The 19,753-nt window shown below is 34.5% G+C and overlaps 1 long non-coding RNA gene across 15 annotated transcripts; it reads left to right on the top strand.

Moving 5' to 3' along the window:
* Positions 10,313 to 17,151, top strand: LOC109819748. 15 transcript variants are annotated; one of them, XR_002241609.1, is made up of 9 exons: positions 10,313 to 10,630; positions 10,967 to 11,021; positions 11,169 to 11,278; positions 11,522 to 11,590; positions 11,982 to 12,211; positions 12,401 to 12,410; positions 12,639 to 13,788; positions 13,867 to 14,043; positions 16,274 to 16,699. It is a non-coding gene; the product is annotated as an uncharacterized LOC109819748 (long non-coding RNA). The 15 variants fall into 15 exon arrangements; XR_002241613.1 differs by lacking the exons at positions 11,982 to 12,211; positions 12,401 to 12,410 and adding an exon at positions 17,113 to 17,151 and having other exon boundaries at positions 12,569 to 13,788; positions 16,274 to 16,436; XR_002241612.1 differs by lacking the exons at positions 11,982 to 12,211; positions 12,401 to 12,410 and adding an exon at positions 17,084 to 17,122 and having other exon boundaries at positions 12,569 to 13,788; positions 16,274 to 16,436.

Raw genomic sequence — 19,753 nt, 5'->3', positions numbered from 1 at the left:
ACGATTAACTTGTATGACAAGTTTGATTTAGAACTCTTAACGAGTTTAAGAACTCAGAACGAGTTGAAAACTCTGAAAAGAGTTGTTGAAAACCGAATAATCGGTTAGTAGCCAAGTGGATTTGTTTGTGGCTAAAGAAGCTTTCGAGATTTGATTTCCTAACTACCAATCAGTCTCTTGTGCTGATTTCGGAGATGATTCGATCTTTGAAATCAAGCCAAAATCTCCAATCTCCCAAGAATTCGCCCTCTACGGCAAAGAATCCAACCTTATATGGTTTTGATCTCAAAATCTTCCACCCCTTACTCAATTGAGTAATGCGGTTATTTATAGGAGGATAAGGGGTGTAACCAACCCCTAAATCCGCTCCTAAGTGGGCGAAAATCCCTTATTTATAGGAGGATAAGGGGTGTAACCAACCCCTAAATCCGCTCCTAAGTGGGCGAAAATCCCTCAAAACATGGGATAACCCCTAAATCCGCTCCTAAGTGGGCGAAAATCCCTCAAAACATGGGATAAACGGTTTTGAGGCCGTTCAGTTTGTGTTTGAACAAGTCAAACGCCTAGATTGGCGTTCTGGAATTTAACTCTGCGTCAGAGACTTGGGACGTAGAGTTGGATATCTGCTATGGATTGAAAACGCATAGGCCGCTCGCGTTCTGAGCCTTAACTCTGCATCGCAGAGTTGCCTACTCGCTAGAAATTGAAGACACACGGGCCATTTGCACACTGAGTCTTAACTCTGCGTCTTGGATTTGAGCCGCAGAGTTGGGTGTCTGCTGAAGAACGCACAGGCCCGCGTGCCTTTTGAGTTGAGAAGAGCAGAGGTGGACTCTGCGTTTGGAGGAGGTTGTTGACTAGTAACCTCTTCTATTACAGCGTTGCGAAGACTATTGCTCGTTGACCTTTGCTTTAGCTGTTATGGGGTGTGAAAGGCATCAGATTGTAACTCTCACAGTTGGTTGTGAAAGCTACTAAATAGAGTTTTCATTAGTTGTCGAAAATGTCGTTGAATTGTAACTTTTCTCGATCTATGTGAAATGTCCTCCGTTTGCAGCTTTCATTTATTGACGTGAAAGTCATCTGATTGTAACTTTCATCATTGAGGCTTGATGGAGATCAGCTATCTATTATGATTTTTAGATAACCTACACCGGCCCTTTATTCGAAGACCTCTATCTGCTCCAACGGTCCAATCAGCCTTAAGCTCTTTAAAAATCTCATCCTTTCGGATTTGAATGTAAGAGTCCTCCAGCTGAGTTCTAACCACTCTATCAGTCTAAGATGGTTACACGGCTAAAGATCCAAAAAATGTGCTGCTCCCACCAATCTCTAGCCTAAAATCAAACCGGCTAAGGGTGTGTAGGTCTCGATACAACGCACACCTCAAAGCTACAAGCCCGCGATGACATTTCCTACTCAATGTGACTGCTATAACATTCGCTTTTCCCGGATGATACTAAAGTGCGAACTCATAATCCTTAATGAACTCAACCCATCGCAGCTGCATGTGGTTGAGTTCTTTCTGGGAGAAGAGATATTTCAGACTCTAGTGGTCCGTGAACAGCTCAAACTGTACCCCATAGAGGTAATGCCTCCACATATTTAGTACGAAGACCACTGCTGCTAACTTCAAGTCATGTGTGGGATAGTTTTGCTCATGAGTCCTCAACTGCCTTGAAATGTAAGCTACTACTCTCTGGGTCTGCATCAAAATGCCTCCTACACCTAATAATGATCCATCCGTATAGATCATAAAAGCCTTATCACTGCACGGGATGATCAAAACTAGCGATGTAGTCAACTTAGTCTTTAATGTCTCAAATACCTTCTGGCACTCTGGTCCCCAAATAAACTGTACATTCTTCTTCGAGCATGTCAGTGGGGTAGCAATCTTCGAGAAGTCCTAGATGAAGTTCCTATAATAGCCGGTCAGACCTAAGAAGCTACGAATCTCTGGAATGATCTTCGGCGGCTCCAAATCAAGTACTGCATCTACCTTAGCTAGATCTACAACTATGCTCTCCTTGTTGAAAACATGGCCTAAAAATCTAACCTCGGATAACCAATCGTAGATGCTGCTCATGCTCGGCCTCCGATCGCGAGTAGATAAGGATGTCATCGATAAACACGATCACGAACTGGTCCAAATATGGATAAAAAACCCGGTTCATCAAATCCATGAATATCGCGGATGCATTGGTCAGCCCAAATGACATGACAAGAAACTCGAAAGACCCATATCCAGTCAGAAAAGCGGTATTGGCAATATCCATCTTCCGAACCCACAATTGTTGATAACCAGAACAAAGATCAATCTTCGAGAAATACTGCGCTCCCTATAACTGGTCAAATAAGTCATCAATCCTAGGTAGTGGATACATGTTCTGGATGGTGACCTTATTCAACTCTCGATAATCTATACATAAACGCATATTTTCGCCCTTCTTCTTCACGAAGAGTACCGGTGCTCCCTATAGAGAATAACTTTAGCGAATAAATCCCTGAGATAATAGCTCATCCAGCTGAGTCTGTAGCTCCCTCATCTCGGTAGGCGCCATACGATAAGGTGCTCGGGATATCGGTGTTGTGCCTGGCTACAACTCTATGCAAAACTCTACCTCTCTCACTGGAGGTGTAGGCTAGGGATGCGCATAGTTCGGTCCAAACTAAAAAACTGACCGAACCGAACCAAACCAAAATTAACAGTTTGGTTCGGTTTTATGAGTAGGGTAGTTCGGGTTGGGTTGAAAACTTTTCAACCCGACCCGACCCGAACCGACCGAACCCTTCTAAATACCCATTCAACTCTGAATCTCACTCAACCCGATACATCCCCATTCCCCAAATACTCATCTCAAACCCTAAACTCCCATTCCCTTTCCTCCTTTCCCACTCCCAGCCGCCGCTCCTCATTCCTCTCTCTCACTCTCTCACTTCCTCAGTCTCTCTCTCACTCTGCCGTGCTTCGCAAGCGTTTCGCGGTCTTCATGGTCGAGGCCGAAACATCTCCTCAGGCTCAGGATCTATCTCCGGCTTTGGGGGGGACCCCCGCACTCGTCGCCGTCGCCGAGGCCGAGGTATAAACTATAAACCATTCTTCTACATCTCAGGCTTCCTTCTCATTCAAGCTTCCTTCTCATAAAATGATTCTAGAGGCAAACTTTTTTCAATTTGAATAATAAAAAATCAATTTTTACCTAGAAAAAATTGCAGAAAACATCATTCATCCCAAAATAGAGCCATCTCACTATAAAGTTTTAAACTTGATCACGCCCTGATATCAATTAAATTTCTGTAATTCCATTAAAAGCTCAATGGCTCATGGAATACCAACGCATCATTTATTTTCACTAGTGTTGCGCAGCCCATGCTAAAGTTGCAAACTTTACTATAGTCCAAACGCCTCAATTTATCACTCTTCATTCTGTTGTGAGTAATATGTAACCCTTTCTTCTGTTCTGAGGGCTCTCGTATTAGATTTTGGAAGGAATAATGACTCATTGGCATATCTTTTTCTCCTAGCCTATAATTTATCCTTCTCTTTTTCCCCTGGTTGACTGCGATTATTCGTTTGTTTATTGGATAGTTCAAAATACTAAAAATAGGCACTGCTTTTGATTATTGGTGTCAATTTGGCAATTTATAAATAAATCTTACAAAATAGGCACTGAAAATAGGCAATTGCATTGTTTGATTATTTTCTATAATTACTTTTAAGTATTGAATAGCTTACAAAATTAGTGTGCTAAAAAGTGATTCTAATCAAGTTGAATTGTTGAAATAATTTGTAGGCTTCTCAAAAGGAGAATCCTAATGTAAATACAAGTCAAGTTGATTCTAATCAATCTACACAAGGCTCTCAGACTTTGACTAAAAGGAAAGAAATAAAAGGAAGATCGGAGGTATGAGAACATTTTACTAAGTTTAAAGATAAAAATGGTGACCCAAAAGCAAAATGTAAGTATTGTGAAAAAGTATATTTTGCACATTGTAAAAAAATGGTACTACAACACTTCTCAATCACATGGGGTCTTGCAAATAGCATCCACATAATGTCGACACTCGACAGAAATTATTAAATTTACAGACAAATCGTGATTCACAAAGTAGAGCTAGTACAAAAATGGGAACCCTTGGTAGTTGGAGTTATGATGAAGGAGCCATAAGAAAAGCCCTCGGTTATTTTATCATTTTAGACGAGCTTCCATTCAAGTTAGTAGAGGGTTTAGGGTTTAAAAATTTCATGTCCACCACTTGCCCTAGATTTCATATTCCTTCTCATTGGACAATCCAAAGAGATTGCTATGAGATTTACCTTGAAGAAAAAAAATTTGAAGAATTTATTAAAAGCTACATGTCAGAGGGTGTGTCTAACAACCGATACTTGGACTTCCATTTAAAATATTAATTATATGTGTTTAACGGCATACTGGATTAACAATGATTGGAAATTGAACAAAAGAATATTAAACTTTTGTCCTATTTCAAGTCATAAAGGAGATGATCTTGGGAAGGTGGTTGAGAAGTGTTTACTAGATTGGGAAATTGAGAATGTTTTCACCATCACGGTTGATAATGCTAGTTCAAATCTAGATTGGGAAATTGAGAATGTTTTCACCATCACGGTTGATAATGCTAGTTCAAATGATACCATGATTACATACTTAAAAAATGAGAATGTTTTCACCATCACGGTTGATAATGCTAGTTCAAATGATACCATGATTACATACTTAAAAAAAAGTTCAACAATTAGGGAGGCACAATGCTGGATGGGAAATATCTTCATATGAGATGCATTGCTCATATTGTTAATATTGTTGTTAGTGATGGGCTCAAAGGTTTGGGGGATTCTGTTGCCCGTGTTCTGTCCGTGATGAGATATGTGAGGCAATCTTCATCTAGATTAGTTAAATTCAAAACTTGCATTGAACTAGAAAAAATTGAATTTGGTTCATCTTTATGTTTGGATGTATGCACGAACTAGAAAAAATTGAATTTGGTTCATCTTTATGTTTGGATGTATGCACTAGATGGAATTCCACTTTTTTGATGTTGAACATTGCTCAAAAGTTCATCTTTATGTTTGGATGTATGCACTAGATGGAATTCCACTTTTTTGATGTTGAACATTGCTCAAAATTATGAAAAAGCTTTTGAAAGATATGGTGAAGAGGATCCCTTCTTTAGATTTGAACTAAAGTAATAGAAATGGAGCTCATGGAATGTCATTGGAGGATGATTGGGTTAATGTGAGAAGGTTATGCATTTTGCTTGAATTTTTTATAAGCTAACATCACTTGTTTCCGGTTCTTCACAGCTGACAAGTAATTTTTTTCTTCAAGAAATTAGTAATGTTGCTTGTGATTTGCAAAAATGGAGATTGTCTGATGATGCATCATATGCTAGAATTGCTAATAGAATGACATATAAATATGATAAGTATTGGGGAAGTTGGGAGAAGATGAACATGTTGATTTACATTGCGGCGATTCTAGATCCACGAAATAAAGAAGATTTTGTGACTTTTATTCTTGAGCTTACATACGGTGAGAAAGAAAGTGTTAATAAGTAAAAATTCATCAAAGATGCCGCATTTGCATTATTCAATGAAAATTAAATATGGAACTGAAATAGATGCAAGTGAGCAATCAATTGGTGCTTCATCTAATAATATTGACAATGATAGTGTTAATCAAATAACCGATGTAAGAAGTCGGTTTAAAAGGTTGAAAGCCTCAAAAGGAAGTGTCGAAGCAAAATTAGAGTTGGAAAAATTTCTAAGCGAGGATGATGAAGCCGATCAAAGTAACTTTGAAATTTTAGCTTATTGGAAAGTTAATAGTGCAAGGTTCCCAATTCTCTCTCGGATGGTTCATGGTGTATTAGCTATTCCAATCTCTATAGTTGCTTCTGAGTCTGCATTTAGTACAGATGGCCGAGTACTTGATCCATTTAGGAGCTCATTGACTCCGAGAATGGTACAAAGCCTAGTATGCACTTCCAAGTGGCTTCGAAACTTGTAGGTTAAGCCGAGTTCAAGCAAAATTTGCTTTGAAGAAGATTTGGATGCTATTGAGAAGTTAGACATAGGTATTTACCATTTATGTTTTTGTATGTTAAATGATTTAATTTTTTTATTAACTTTTTATTTGTTTATCTTTCAGATTTGGGCAAGCTTTCAATTGAACCGACAATCACGGATTTGTAAGAGCTTTCATGGAAGAACACAGGTAATAATTGTTTCTATTTGGGTAAGTTGATGTTTTGTTTTTAGAGTGGAAATGATATGTTGCCTTGAACAGCAACACAAGCACTCATTAATTTGCTTTTTTTTATATTGCAGGGCGACGATGAGGATGGCGACTGCTTATTAATTCAATGAATGTCAAGTTATTCTAATGTTGTTTCTAGTAGTCCAGTAACATTTCAAAAGAAAACGACTGCTTATTAATTCAATGAGACCTAGTACGGATGATGGTTTGTGTTGATTGAAAACTTGATCTGTTTATTATCATCTAAAATGATTTAGTATGCGCTTAGACTTGTGAATTGTATCTAGCTTGTCCAAGCTATGGTGTGAATTTATTCAGACATTGGTTCAGTGACTTCAATCCGTGAGATCCCTGTGTACACCATATACTTGATGAAGTTAGAACCGAACAAACCGAACCGAACCGAACCAACTTGCAACGGTTTGGTTGCTCAAATTTTGGTAAAAACCGAACCGAACCGACCGATGCTCACAGAAGTGATCGTTTGGAAAAACGGTCACAGAAGTGTCCATTATGGCCAGGCCGGCCAAAATGGCCATATTGGCTGTTTTGACCATTTTGCCCCTTAAAACGGTCAAAAATGGCTATTTTGTGAGGGTTTTTTGGTCATTTACCTAGGAGGCTGCCTCTATAAATAGAGGGGGTTTTCACTTCTTCTCCTCACACCAAAACTCATCTACTTCTCTCTAATACTCTCTTATACAATCTTATACTCTCTTATACTCTCTAATAATCTCTTATACTTTCTAATCCTTCTATCAAATGGCTTCCGAATCTGATTATGAAGAGTAAAACCTATCTCCTACTGACCTTGAAATGAGTCCTCCTACAACAGCTACTCCTACCGATCCTACCGGTGTTAATCATGAATCCGGTGGTGACAGATCTGCATCAAGAGCTCCTAAAAGGCAGAGATCCGATATGTGAAATTTTTTAAGAAGATAGACGTCGCTAATGATGAACACGGTAGGATCATCACCTAGAAGGCTAAATGTGCATTGTGCGGCCAGAATTTCCAAGCTCATCATAAGAGCGGCACCAACCACCTCAAACGCCATATAGAAAAACACAACAAATGCCAGAATCCTCAAGGTGATATCCGATAATCTATGATTTCCCAATCCTCCTCTTTTGGTAGTCTCGGTAGTTGAAATTATGACCCTGCCTGAGGCAGGAATTGCGTAATCAGATTTGTCATTCTTAAAAACCTTCCTTTTAAATTAGTAGAAGATGATGAATTTGAAGATATGTTTAGAGATGGTTTTTATCCTGCATTTACAAAATTTTCTCGTCAAACCTATCAACGTGATATTTTAAAACATTATCAGGAGGAATAAGAAAAAATAATTTCTTATTTTAAAATTTTAAACGTAAATTTTCTTTAACTTCTGATATTTGGACATCTAGAGCACAAACTGGTTATTTATGTATCATAGCACACTGGATTGATAAAAATTAGCAAATGTTTAAAAGAGTTGTTTTCTTTATTGCAATTGAAGAGTCACATACTAGTATTAATATTATAAATTTAATAATTGAAAAACTTATAAAACTAGAAATTGATCAAAGGACATTTTTTCTTTCACTAGATAATGCAAGTAATAACAATGTAACGGTTGATTTTATCAAAACAACTCTGTCATTGCCATGTCATGGTGATCTTTTTCATATTAGATATTTCTGTTGGCCTTTTTGTTTTGATGATATTTTTATAAACAATTTACGACTAAATTTGTTTGTCTAGTATTTGTGTTCTTTATTTATTCTAGGCAAACAATAAGTTGGAGGTTGGATGAAATTGTGCCATAACGATCACATTCAATGGAGCTTGGCGGAAATAGTAGAGTAAAGCCTATGTCAATTCAAGTTAAGATCCAAGATCAAACTTCATCTGAAAAGTTTACCAAGACGAGCTTAATTGAAGATCAAGATAGCTTGGGTAATTTAATTTTAGGTTTATGCTCTGTGTGTTAATGCTTAAAGCTCAAATATTATACACATACACGTTTTCGGTTTATCGCTTTCAAGTTAAATCATTTTTTATTTCCAAAATAATGGGTTTATGGATTAAAGAATTATTTATATTATTTTATATCTTTTTTAAAGTTTATTATTCTATTGGAAAATATTTCAAAACTTGTTTGGAATAAATTTCATCAAAATCAAATTTTAACAATTTCGTATTCTTAAATAGTTTACAAAATAAATTATATTTCACAAATAAGAAATGAAATTTAAAAATTTATTTTTGTAACATGTTCTATTACATGTTTATAATTATTTTCCAAACGTTTATCATTTTTGGAGTTGATTTACTATACTGAATTGATTTTACAAAATCAAGTGTTTTAGCAGTTTTTAAAATCTGGAATATATGTTTTAAAACATTTATTTCTCACAAATGGGAAGTGATATTTTATATATACTTTCTCTAACATGTTCTTCTACATGTCTAGAATAGTATATAAAAATTTCATGATTTTTGGAGTTGATTTACTATTTTTAATTGATTTTACAAAGTGAGATACGCAAACTTCCAGAATGTTGTATTTTGGGGTATTTTGGTCTTTTTAGCCTATAACGCCTAGTTTTGAGTATTTTCGATTTTTGAGGGCTTTTTGGCATTTTTCTTGGGTTCTTATTGGCTTTGGAATTTCCTATATATACCCCATCATACCTCATTCTTCTCAACCATTCAAGAGAGTTTCTAAACAAGTTTAAGAAAGTTTCTAAAAGAGTTTAAGAGTTTCAAAGTTTGTTTACATGTTTGTTTGTGAAGAAATTTTCACAAGAGTTCGAGGATATCATCATTTGTGTTTGGGTATTCAACTCATCTTTCTCTCTTGTCATCTTTAGAGAAGTGTTTCTAAACTCAATCTAGATTTGCATTTATATATAATAGTTTCATTATCATTTTATTAAGCTAGATTTTATATTGAGTTTAGTTTTGATTTTATTGCATCTCATTGTTACACTCACCCACTTGAGCTTTTAGTATTTACATACATAGTATAATTTGAATTGTGAGTGATTGTAACATTGAGTTGGGCTTAATTGAGTTCTCACCTTGTTTAGAGAACAATCTTTTATTTGTGAGCTAAATTGTGAGGTTCATATTGTATAGCACAAGTATACCAAGAGGAGTGTAGCGGTGAGAGACGTGGTCGGTCCCAAGAGGAGTGGGGTCGGTGGTAATGCCTAGAGGTAGGTCGTAATTCCAAGCACTTGAGGGAGACATGTGAGAGGCCAACACTTGAGGTGGTAGTTATGTAGTTACATTGTGAGATTGTGAACGTTGATCAATGAGCGTTGAAAATCGATACTGTGAGGTGTACACGTTTTCAGGTGAACGTTAAAAACCCGGTTGTGATAGTGGAGATCTCCTCGAGAGTGGGGAGCGGAAACGTAGGACGGAAGATCTGAACTCCGTGATTATTTGTTTGTGTTTCAGTTTGTCATTGGCGCATTTACTTTTATATTTATCTTATATCGTCATTGTCTATAGCTTATTGTTTATATTGCCCTATCAAAATTTTATCTTTTATTTATCTTGTTTCACCATTGTTTATATTGCTTATCCTTGCATATAACTCATTGCATATCTTATTTGCTAGGATAACTTGTTAATTAGTTTTAATCAGCATTAAATCAAATTAGATTAGTATAAACCCTATCCACCCCCCCCCCCCCAGTGGTATTAGGGTCTAACAATAGGTATCAGAGCTTGGTGATCTTTGATTTAAGGTCTAATCGCCTTGAGTTAAAGATCCAAGTTATCTTATTGTGTTAATCTAGTTTTGATTGTATTTGTCTTGCTTGCATATCTATACTACTTCTAAAAGAGAAAACCATTATCAAAACTTTTGCATGCCCATTTTGCCCCCTCTTAAGTTACTTAATTATAATTTATCCTATATTTCTATTCTATTCATTCTTATTTATTAACATTTTTAATTGTTATTACTAGCTTAATTAATTAAAACGCAAATCTTAAATAGCTATTACTGGCCAACCCTATTTCATCTGCCTCTTTTAATCAGTCTCAGCTCCGTCGCTTCACCCGCCCCCTTCCTCTTCATCTCCGATTCTTCCTTTTTTCAACAACTGAACCTCCATCATCTCTCTAAATTCTTTCGCCTCTTTAAATCGTGCCCTTCAAGCTCCTGTTATTGAATCTCCTCTTTCTCTCAAGATATAAATCTTTTAGTCTTGCATTTCAAAATTTCGACTGAGGTTTTCAATTGCTGCTTCAATGGCGAGATCTGGCATCTGATTCCTCCATCGGGGATCAAGCTGCGTCGTCTCCTCCAACAAGAAGATTTTCTCCACCTCCGCTCATTACGGGGATGCTCGTAAAATTCACTTTCCCATTTTCATTATGTTTAGGGTTTCAACTACTTTAAATTGTTTGATTTTTTCCTCCTTTGTTTCGTTAGATGAGACTGAGAAATGGGAGAAGATAACCTATGCTTGAATTGTTTCTTGCACTATACTTGCCTTCTATAATCTCTCCTTTGGCCATCTTCACAATGATGAATAAAGAATTTTTTTCGTGTATTATGCTAATTTTTTGTAATTATTTTACCGTGGTTCTAAAAATCTGATCTTTCTATTGCAGTCTCACCCGTATTGCACATTTGTAACAGGGAGTTCCCATGGGGGCAAGACTACTGATCTTTCTATTGCAGTCTCACCCGTATTGCACATTTGTAACAGGGAGTTCCCATGGGGGCAAGACTTGTGGTATCCTTTTCTCTTTTTCTTTTGCATTGCACATTTGTAACAGGGAGTTCCCATGGGGGCAAGACTTGTGGTATCCTTTTCTCTTTTTCTTTTGCTCAACTATTATGACTATTTCGAAAGATTGAGTGAAACCTTCACCAATCCCAGACTCACGGAAGCTAAAGGAGATTTTTGGTATTGGTGTTGTTATGGGTACTTTAATCGTTGTTATGACAGTAATTTTCTTCTAGCTTGCACGGGATACTGACTTCTTCTCGGTAAGTGATCCTAGAGGAACCATAGCTTCATAGCTATTATTTTTGCAATAATAGGAAAATATCATGGTATCTCAACAATTTGCAGCATATATGGTAGACCATAGAAATAGTGTGTCAGGAGTTTTGTTCTAGGATTTTGCCTAACCTGCAAAATCCAAATGTAGGAATTTTCAAAGTCCTTGTATTATTCAAGTATTAAGTTTGATGTCTGCAACAATAATTCTTGTATCTTTTTGCTTGCAGGACAATTTTGGACTAAGATCGATTAGAGAAGAGGATGAGCAGCTTATTGCAATTTTGTATCTTCAATAGGTATACCATATGATATTACTCAAGCTTTTCTACATATTTTGGATGGCTATATCTTAGATCACTATTTGTTCTTAGACCTCAACGTACCTACTTGTCACAATTCCCCAAACCATTGGAATTGGAAACCTTTTTCGGCTAAATTCAAATTCTTAATTTTATTGCTTAGTTGGTCAGGCTTCATGCATATGCATAACGACCTGGTTTGCTGATTATTAAATATCACTGCGTACTATCTATGGTTTCTCGCTAAATTTTTTATTTAACTATTTCCATTATATATTGAAACATTTCTCAATTTGTCTTTGGATAAAGCATAAACTTGTATGGATTTGTGAAGAGGCATCACTGATTTTCTTTTCTTTTTCTACAACTTGTCCGTTGGTTTTTCCAGATACAATAGTTGTCGCAAAAGAGTGTGGAAATGTTATCAAGAAGTGAACCATACAGCATGTTGTCATTCCATGAGCAAATATGTTTCTCATTTGTAAAAGCAAAGTTTCATAACCAACCTACAAGCATTGGATTGTGCTGCCAAGCTTGGGCATTAGTTGCAGAAGATGAATGTTAGCACCAACATTTATACATCCTGTCATATTACTCTAAAAGACTTTTCACTTCAGGGTTAGTTGCATAAATATTTGAGTTCAGGACTTCTCTAAATGTTCCTTGAGTTGGTGCATTTTCATGGGAAAGCTTGGCTTATTGATGATGATGATCAATGACCTCCATGTTGCTGTATAACTTTTTGTAATATTTTTTTTATTTTTATGTATCTTGAATTGCAAGTGGCATACTCCATTGATAATCCAGTTGGCTCAAGGTAATGCATATCTTTGGCTACTTTCCAAAATATTAATGACTATTTTATTAACTAACTTAACAGGAAACCTCTTTTGATATCATAAATTATACTACATACTGCCCTAAAATTTTCAATTTTTAACAAGGAGTTTGATCTTGCTTATTAATTTCATTTAGTAGATAATTTCAGAGTCTGGATGCCTCCTGCCAAGTTTGCCTTCAGATGCAACTTTTGATCCTTCTGCAGGGATTAGTTTCACTTGTGATCTTAATGATAATATTGCTACCCCTTGGCCTTCTGCATCACTGGCACCTTCATCTTCCTGCAATAAGAGTATGGTCTAACTCTATCCATTTTCATTTTAATTCTCATTCACCCGAAAATTGTTGCAGATGCACGTCTCAAATTCATATGAGCATTACCTGTTTAATATATTGTTTTGGGAGTGTGAACAACATGGGCTAATTCATGCTAAAGGGCATCATGTATGGTTTTAATTTGGTCTAATTTGTGCACCATTTTGTTTTGGAGATATGTTTCCAGTAGTCTGTTCTAAAGTTTATACTAAGGTAAATTGCATGTTGATTGTGTCAAGTGTAACAATGCTAGAGTCCTAAATAAGTTTAAACCACTTTGAAATAACCCCGAAAAGTTTGAGTATATCTTAACGATCAAAAACTTTTGAGATGTCATCTTAACATAAATTGAGAAATATGCCAGAGTTTAAACTTAATTATAGATTTTACTTTGGTTATCTCAAAATGGGTCAAGTTTTTTAGTGGTTTTATGTGAATTCTACACTTGTTTTGAGTCATATAAGGGGATATGTACTAATGTATCATGTATAGTGGTCCTTGTCTACACAATTAGATGGCCATCATAGAAAATCACATATTACCAAGGAGAAAGAAACATTGTGTGCCCATTTAATTTTAATTAGTGTTATCAGTAAAAGCAGAATAGACTATTATAGTATCAATGCAAATTAACTATTGAATTTCGTAGAATTGATATATAGCTCAGTACAGCCATCAATTTTAAGCTCTTATCTTTGTCACTCGAGCAAGGAGTTGGTCCGATGTTGAGCGCCCCGGTCTTTTGCTTCTTGATGCTACGCAGCTGCACAACTGGTAATAGTTCGGATGGAAAAAATTACCATTGAATGACTTTTTATGATTTCTATCATATTATGATCTTTTATTTAATTGTGCATGTGGCTACAATAATTGCAACGTATGCACACTGGGGCTTTGCTCGCGTCAAAGTTTGTGCATGGGGACGGGCAAGAGTCATATGGCTCTATAGCATCATCTTCTACATTCCACTTGATATCCTTAAGTTCATGATCCGCTACAGTCTGAACGGGAAAGCTTGGTGAAGCCTCCTCGAGAACAAGGTCATTGTTGATTCTTGTGACATTTATTTTTGCTAAGTTCGTGTTTTCTGTTTCTCAAATGGATTTGGAAAAATGCAGACGATATTCACAACAAAGAAGGATTATGGAAAAGAGCAGAGGAAGGCACAGTGGGCTCTTGCTCAGAGAACGCTTCATGGGCTTCATAAGGGTGATTTTTTATGGCCTCTTCAATGACAAGAACGGAGAGTTGTCTAAGATTGCTGAGCAGGTGAAGAGGCGAGCTGAGATGCCAAGGTAAAATTTGAGAGATCTTTCACTGATGCTCTTAATAATTCTTAAAATTTCATACCTATAAAACTAACCTGTAGATTTTAGAGGTCAATTGAGATTAAATATTGATTGATATTCTTAACTACATTTAAATACTTCTATACACTAGCGTACCAAATGCTAGGTGTTGTTTCTGCATGCTCCTTCACAGTATGCTGATGGGATTTACCGGTAAAACTTTGAGAATCGAGAAAAGCTATTGAATCATGTGCAACTAACAAGGATATATCACCATCGACTTTAAGAGATTCACAGAATTATACTTTTTCTAGGTGGCATAAAATTTGCTCACTGCAGAGGGTTGATCACGGTCAGCTGCATCACGCGACCATCTTGAAATGCTCTTTTCAACATAATAGACCTTGGTCACCTTATCTATAGTTCCTATCACATTCTTTTGAGTAGATTAAAATAATTCAGATTTACGGGGATTTTCATTTTTGGTTGTTTATAGAAATTCTCATGAGATTTAAGAAAATGGGTAATTAAGAGAAGTTGAGTAAACATTTTTGGTTGTTTATAGAAATTCTCATGAGATTTAAGAAAATGGGTAATTAAGAGAAGTTGAGTAAAGGAAGTCATCGTATAATCGAATAGGGTAACGAGATTTAAGAAAATGGGTAATTAAGAGAAGTTGAGTAAAGGAAGTCATCGTATAATCGAATAGGGTAACCAGGTTATCAAGACAATTGAAGGATTACGACAATTGAAGGATTAACCAATTGAAGGATTTAGATAGATTAGTCATATTTGATTTGATTTCCTTCATCATCTGAATTCAATATGTGAATTGGTTGATTTGATATTACTTGAGAGTTTTTCTTTCTTCTATAGCATTCATTGTTTTTAATTAGGAATCAAAAGAAATTTGCTAAATTTAATACATTATACAATGAGGCATATCTGTAGGTGATCTGGTTCATCTCATGAATAGATTTTGTTTTTTTTAGAATTGTATGTATGCATATTTTTAAAATTTGCTTGAGAGGTTGGTACAAACTGCGAAGGAGGATAATGAAAGGTTTTTGCTAAAGCTCAAGAATCAAATATAGCGGTAAAGATTAGATTTTGAATTGAGTTTTGTTTGTTGTTTGTTTTTTGTTTGTTTCTTTGTTTGATTAATTGTGTAAAATTTTTGGTGTTTTTGGTGTTGGGTTGATAATCCAACGATTGAGGTCAGATTCGAGCATTGTGGGGAATCGAGGACAAATTGGACAGTTTACTATGTCAAAAATTTTGCTGATTTTGAGTTAAAGCATGTCAAATATGTTGGTTGAGGATTAATTCAATAGTGACTTGATAAAGGGGTTTCTTTGGTTTGCTTGGAATAATTTTATTGTGTGGTTTAGTTGGATAAAATTTTGTGTAGACATGAAGAAAGTTGATTGTGCGTTAGTAATTGTTTGGCAATTTGTCCAATTATTGGCATTAACTTGGGTAACTTGAGGATTACTAGGTAGTTCGGGTAAATTGAGGATTTCATTATTAGCGGAATTCTTTTTTTTTATTTGTAGTATTATAGATCTTTTTTTTTACTGATGTGGGAGAAGTTTATGAAATTTAGATGTTGGATATTAATAGTAATAAGTTTGTGAGTTGATTATGAGTAATATTCATGTTTGGTAATGATAGTAATAAACTTATGGGTTGACTGTTAGTACTATTCAGTGATTAATGATTATTGGTGCATAATTATCATTGTTTCGTGATTACAAGTAGTTATATTCTTAAGTAATTAGTTTTATTAATGAACCAGCTTACACGTTTAAGAAAGTAAATTTATAAAAGAACCCGTACTTTTCACGGGCATGAAAACTTTCTTCTGCTCGTAGCTCTCTAATTTGCTTTGTAGATAGTTGTTATTGTTACAAATTTATTCTTGTCTATATATCATTATCTTTCATCAGGAAAGATATTTCAAATGGAATCCAACAAAGGTTGCAAAGATGTTCTGAATGTGAATATCTTCAAACTAACTAGATTTGATTTTTGATGGGTGTAGCGTGATTGGAAAAATAAAATACAGTGTTAATTTTCACACGGCAAGATTATTAGCTTTAAATTTTAGCTTAGTTATAGATCTCCCTTGCACATAGCAAATATACAACAGAAAATTTCATTTTGTTGCCATTGTTCTAAAAGAAAATTTCATGTAACTATATGTGACTGACTCATTGTTTTTTGTTGGTTGAAGTGAATGGAAAGGAGACTACTACCCTTTATTATAAGTTCTTGAAATTAAAGAAAAGAGGTTTTTTGGCGATGGAATCAAGTGTAATTTCACTAAGTTCTTTGTGGACAAAGATGGAAAAGTCGTGGAAATATATGCACCGACAACCTCACCTTTGAAAATGGAGGTACAACTTTGACAGTGTATTGTATAATTTTGCTTCACTGTTATTTGTACTTATTATTGTAACTATACTTTATCTTCCAAAAACAATACAGAGCTTTTTGGGGTTTGTAGGAATTTAAGTGCTTTCTTTGAGGGACTATATTGTCGGTAACATGAGTATATGATCTCATGTAGGCATAAAGGGATGTTTCTTCTAGAAAACTCGTATATTGCTAGAAATTCATTAGCTTCTTGTTGTATGTAAGAAATATTATTTATTTTTAATTATTGGCTTTCAACAGTAAAGGTATGTTTGCAAGCTATCATGTTGTTTCTTAATATGCATCACCTGCAATGCACGTATTGCATACTAGTAATTATAATTATGGACATGAATGGTGCATCTTGTTTAGGCTATGATCCTAGTGTTGCTCCAAAATATAGAAACTTCCCTTATGATCAATAGCGCTTTAGATTTAAAATATTTGTTCAATCTAAAAATATCGATTTGTGGGACGTTATTGATTGTGCTTACATTGTGCTCACATTGAAAAAATTCAAGTGGAGCAATTATGATAAAAAGATGTTTACAATGAACAAGTTAGTGTTAGAATTCTTGCATAATACTTTTGAACTATGTATTTCTAACAAACTTGCTCATTTTGATAGTGCTTACACGATTTGGAAACTTTTTGAAGCACATCAAGGAGACTTGGAGGAGATTCGACGCGTTGTGGTGGAATCGACTTCAAGTGATAGTGGAGCATCATGCACACAACCACTAGGCGATAGGCCTAGTGTGGTAAGCGAGTCAGATTCCGATAATGATTTATCTATCAATGAATTCGCATGTGCATATGATAAATTAATGCATGCCTACACTAAATTACAAAATAATTTTGTTAATTTAAAAAGCAAGCATGTAGAATTGAAATCCGATCATGAGTTGTTAGCTTCTAAGTTTGATACTATTTCTAATGAGAATGTGATCCTCAAATAAAAGAATGAAAAAATAAAATTGGATCATGATTCTTTAATTTCAAACTTTGCTATTTTAACTCATGAAAAAAAATATCATGATAGAAGTAGAAACAATTAGAAATGAGTTTAATTCATTTAAAAATGATCATGTTTCATCTACTTCTATTTCCAATGCATTTGTGCAAAATGATGAGTTGAATAATGTTAAAAATAGAATATCATCCTTAGATTCAACACTAAAATCATGCATTGTGAATAATAAAAAGCTTATGGTCTTGTGTGCAAAGTCTAATGCAAACTCTTCTAAGAAACCTACACACTATGCACACATGTATAACAAAGTCTATAAATGCACTAATTACGGTCGTAAAGGCCACCTTGCTAGATTTTGTTATAATGCACTAAAACACATCAATTCTAATTATGTTTGTGCATCCCATCAAGCTTCATCATCGCACACACATGCACATGCTCCAAATGTTCATCACAAGCATGCTAGTGTGTATAAATATAATTTTTGTGGTCGTTTTGGTCATTTGACCAAATTTTGTTTTGATATGAAGAGAGTTTCTCATTTACAAAACAATTTAAAAGAAAAACCTATTTTTGCAAATGATTTCCGTGCACCGCCACTTGGTCATAACAAATCATTTAACCCTTTTCATTGCACTTATTGCAATTGAAAAGGTCATTTGTACAATTTTTATTCTGATCGTGTTAGTGTACTAAATGCGTCCAAATGGTTTTATAACCTTAGGGCTTTGAGCTTTAATGATAGGGGTCATGCCCCTAAATCTTTAGGCACCACAAGTGTTTGGGTGTCAAAACCATTTTGATTTTTTAAACTAAGATTTTTAATGTTTTTATTTTTTATTTCTTGGTTTTAAAAAATTTGCATTTATAACTTAAATTTTGATTTATGATTTCATTTGAGTGATTTGTTTTCATTTGAAATTTTTTTTTATGATTCTCATGTTTTTCTTTCAATTGTTTTCATAAATCTTTTCCACATGGTTTTTATATATTTTTTTGTGTTTTGAGACACACTCTTCCATAATGATATATCTTTATGTGTTTTCATAATCTTTTTGTATGTGAGTAATATTTAGCATGTTTTTAATCTATGCTTGCTCACATATGTTTGCCTTGGTCCTCATTGCATATATTCATTAAGATATTTTAATAGGAGAGCTTTTCCTTATATTTGTTTTCATACTCACCATGCTTATAGGTAGGGGAAGCTTTTTCGTTTTCCGATTTCTTTTATATCCCTATTTTTAATGTTGCTAAAAGGGGAGAAATATGTGAGTATATTTATGTTTATGAGTATTGTGCCTTATTGTATATTTTATATACTCTTTGTGTAAATTGTTTGTCATTATCAAAAAGGGAGGAGATTGTTGGCATTTTCGTTTTGATGATGTTTTTACAAATAATTTACAACTAACTTTGTTTGTCTAGTGTTTGTGTTTTTATATTTATTCTAGGCAAACAATAAGTTGGAGGTTGGATGGAATTATGCCATAACGATCACATTCAATGGAGGTTGGCGGAAATAGTAGAGTGAAGCCTATGCTCAATTCAAGTCAAAATCCAACATCAAACTTCATCTGGAAAGTTTACTAAGACGAGATCAATTGAAGATTAAGATAGCTTGGGTAATTTAGTTTTAGGTTTATGCTCTTTGTGTTAATGCTTAAAGCTCAAATACTATACACATACACGTTTTCGGTTTATCACTTTCAAGTTAAATTATTTTTTATTTTCAAAATAATGTGTTTATGGATTAAAGAATTGTTTACATTATTTTATATCTTTTCTAAAGTCTATTATTCTATTGGAAAATATTTCAAAACTTGTTTGGAATAAATTTCATCAAAATCAAGTTTTCACGATTTCGTATTCTTAAATAGTTTACAAAATAAATTATATTTTACAAATGAGAAATGAAATTTCAAAAATTATTTTTGTAACATGTTCTATTACATGTTTATAATTATTTCCAAATGTTTATCATTTTTGGAGTTGATTTACTATATTGAATTGATTTTACAAAATCAAGTGTTTTAGCAGTTTTTAAAATCTAGAATATCTGTTTTAAAACATTTATTTCTCACAAATGGGAAGTGATATTTCATATATTTTTCTCTAACATGTTCATCTACATGTCTAGAACAGTCCCTAAAAATGTCATGATTTTTGTAGTTGATTTACTATTTTTAATTGATTTTACAAAGCGAGATACTCAAATTTCTAGAATGTTGTATTTTGGGGTATTTTGGTCTTTTCAGCCTATAACGGGTAGCTTTGAGTATTTTCGATTTTTGAAGGCTTTTTGGCATTTTTCTTGGGTTCTTA

This window comes from Asparagus officinalis, chromosome 8 (genome assembly GCF_001876935.1).
Source record: "Asparagus officinalis chromosome 8, Aspof.V1, whole genome shotgun sequence".
Taxonomy (NCBI): domain Eukaryota; kingdom Viridiplantae; phylum Streptophyta; class Magnoliopsida; order Asparagales; family Asparagaceae; genus Asparagus; species Asparagus officinalis.
Note: the sequence above shows the minus strand (reverse complement) of the source record. Positions and strands in the feature narration are given on the sequence as shown.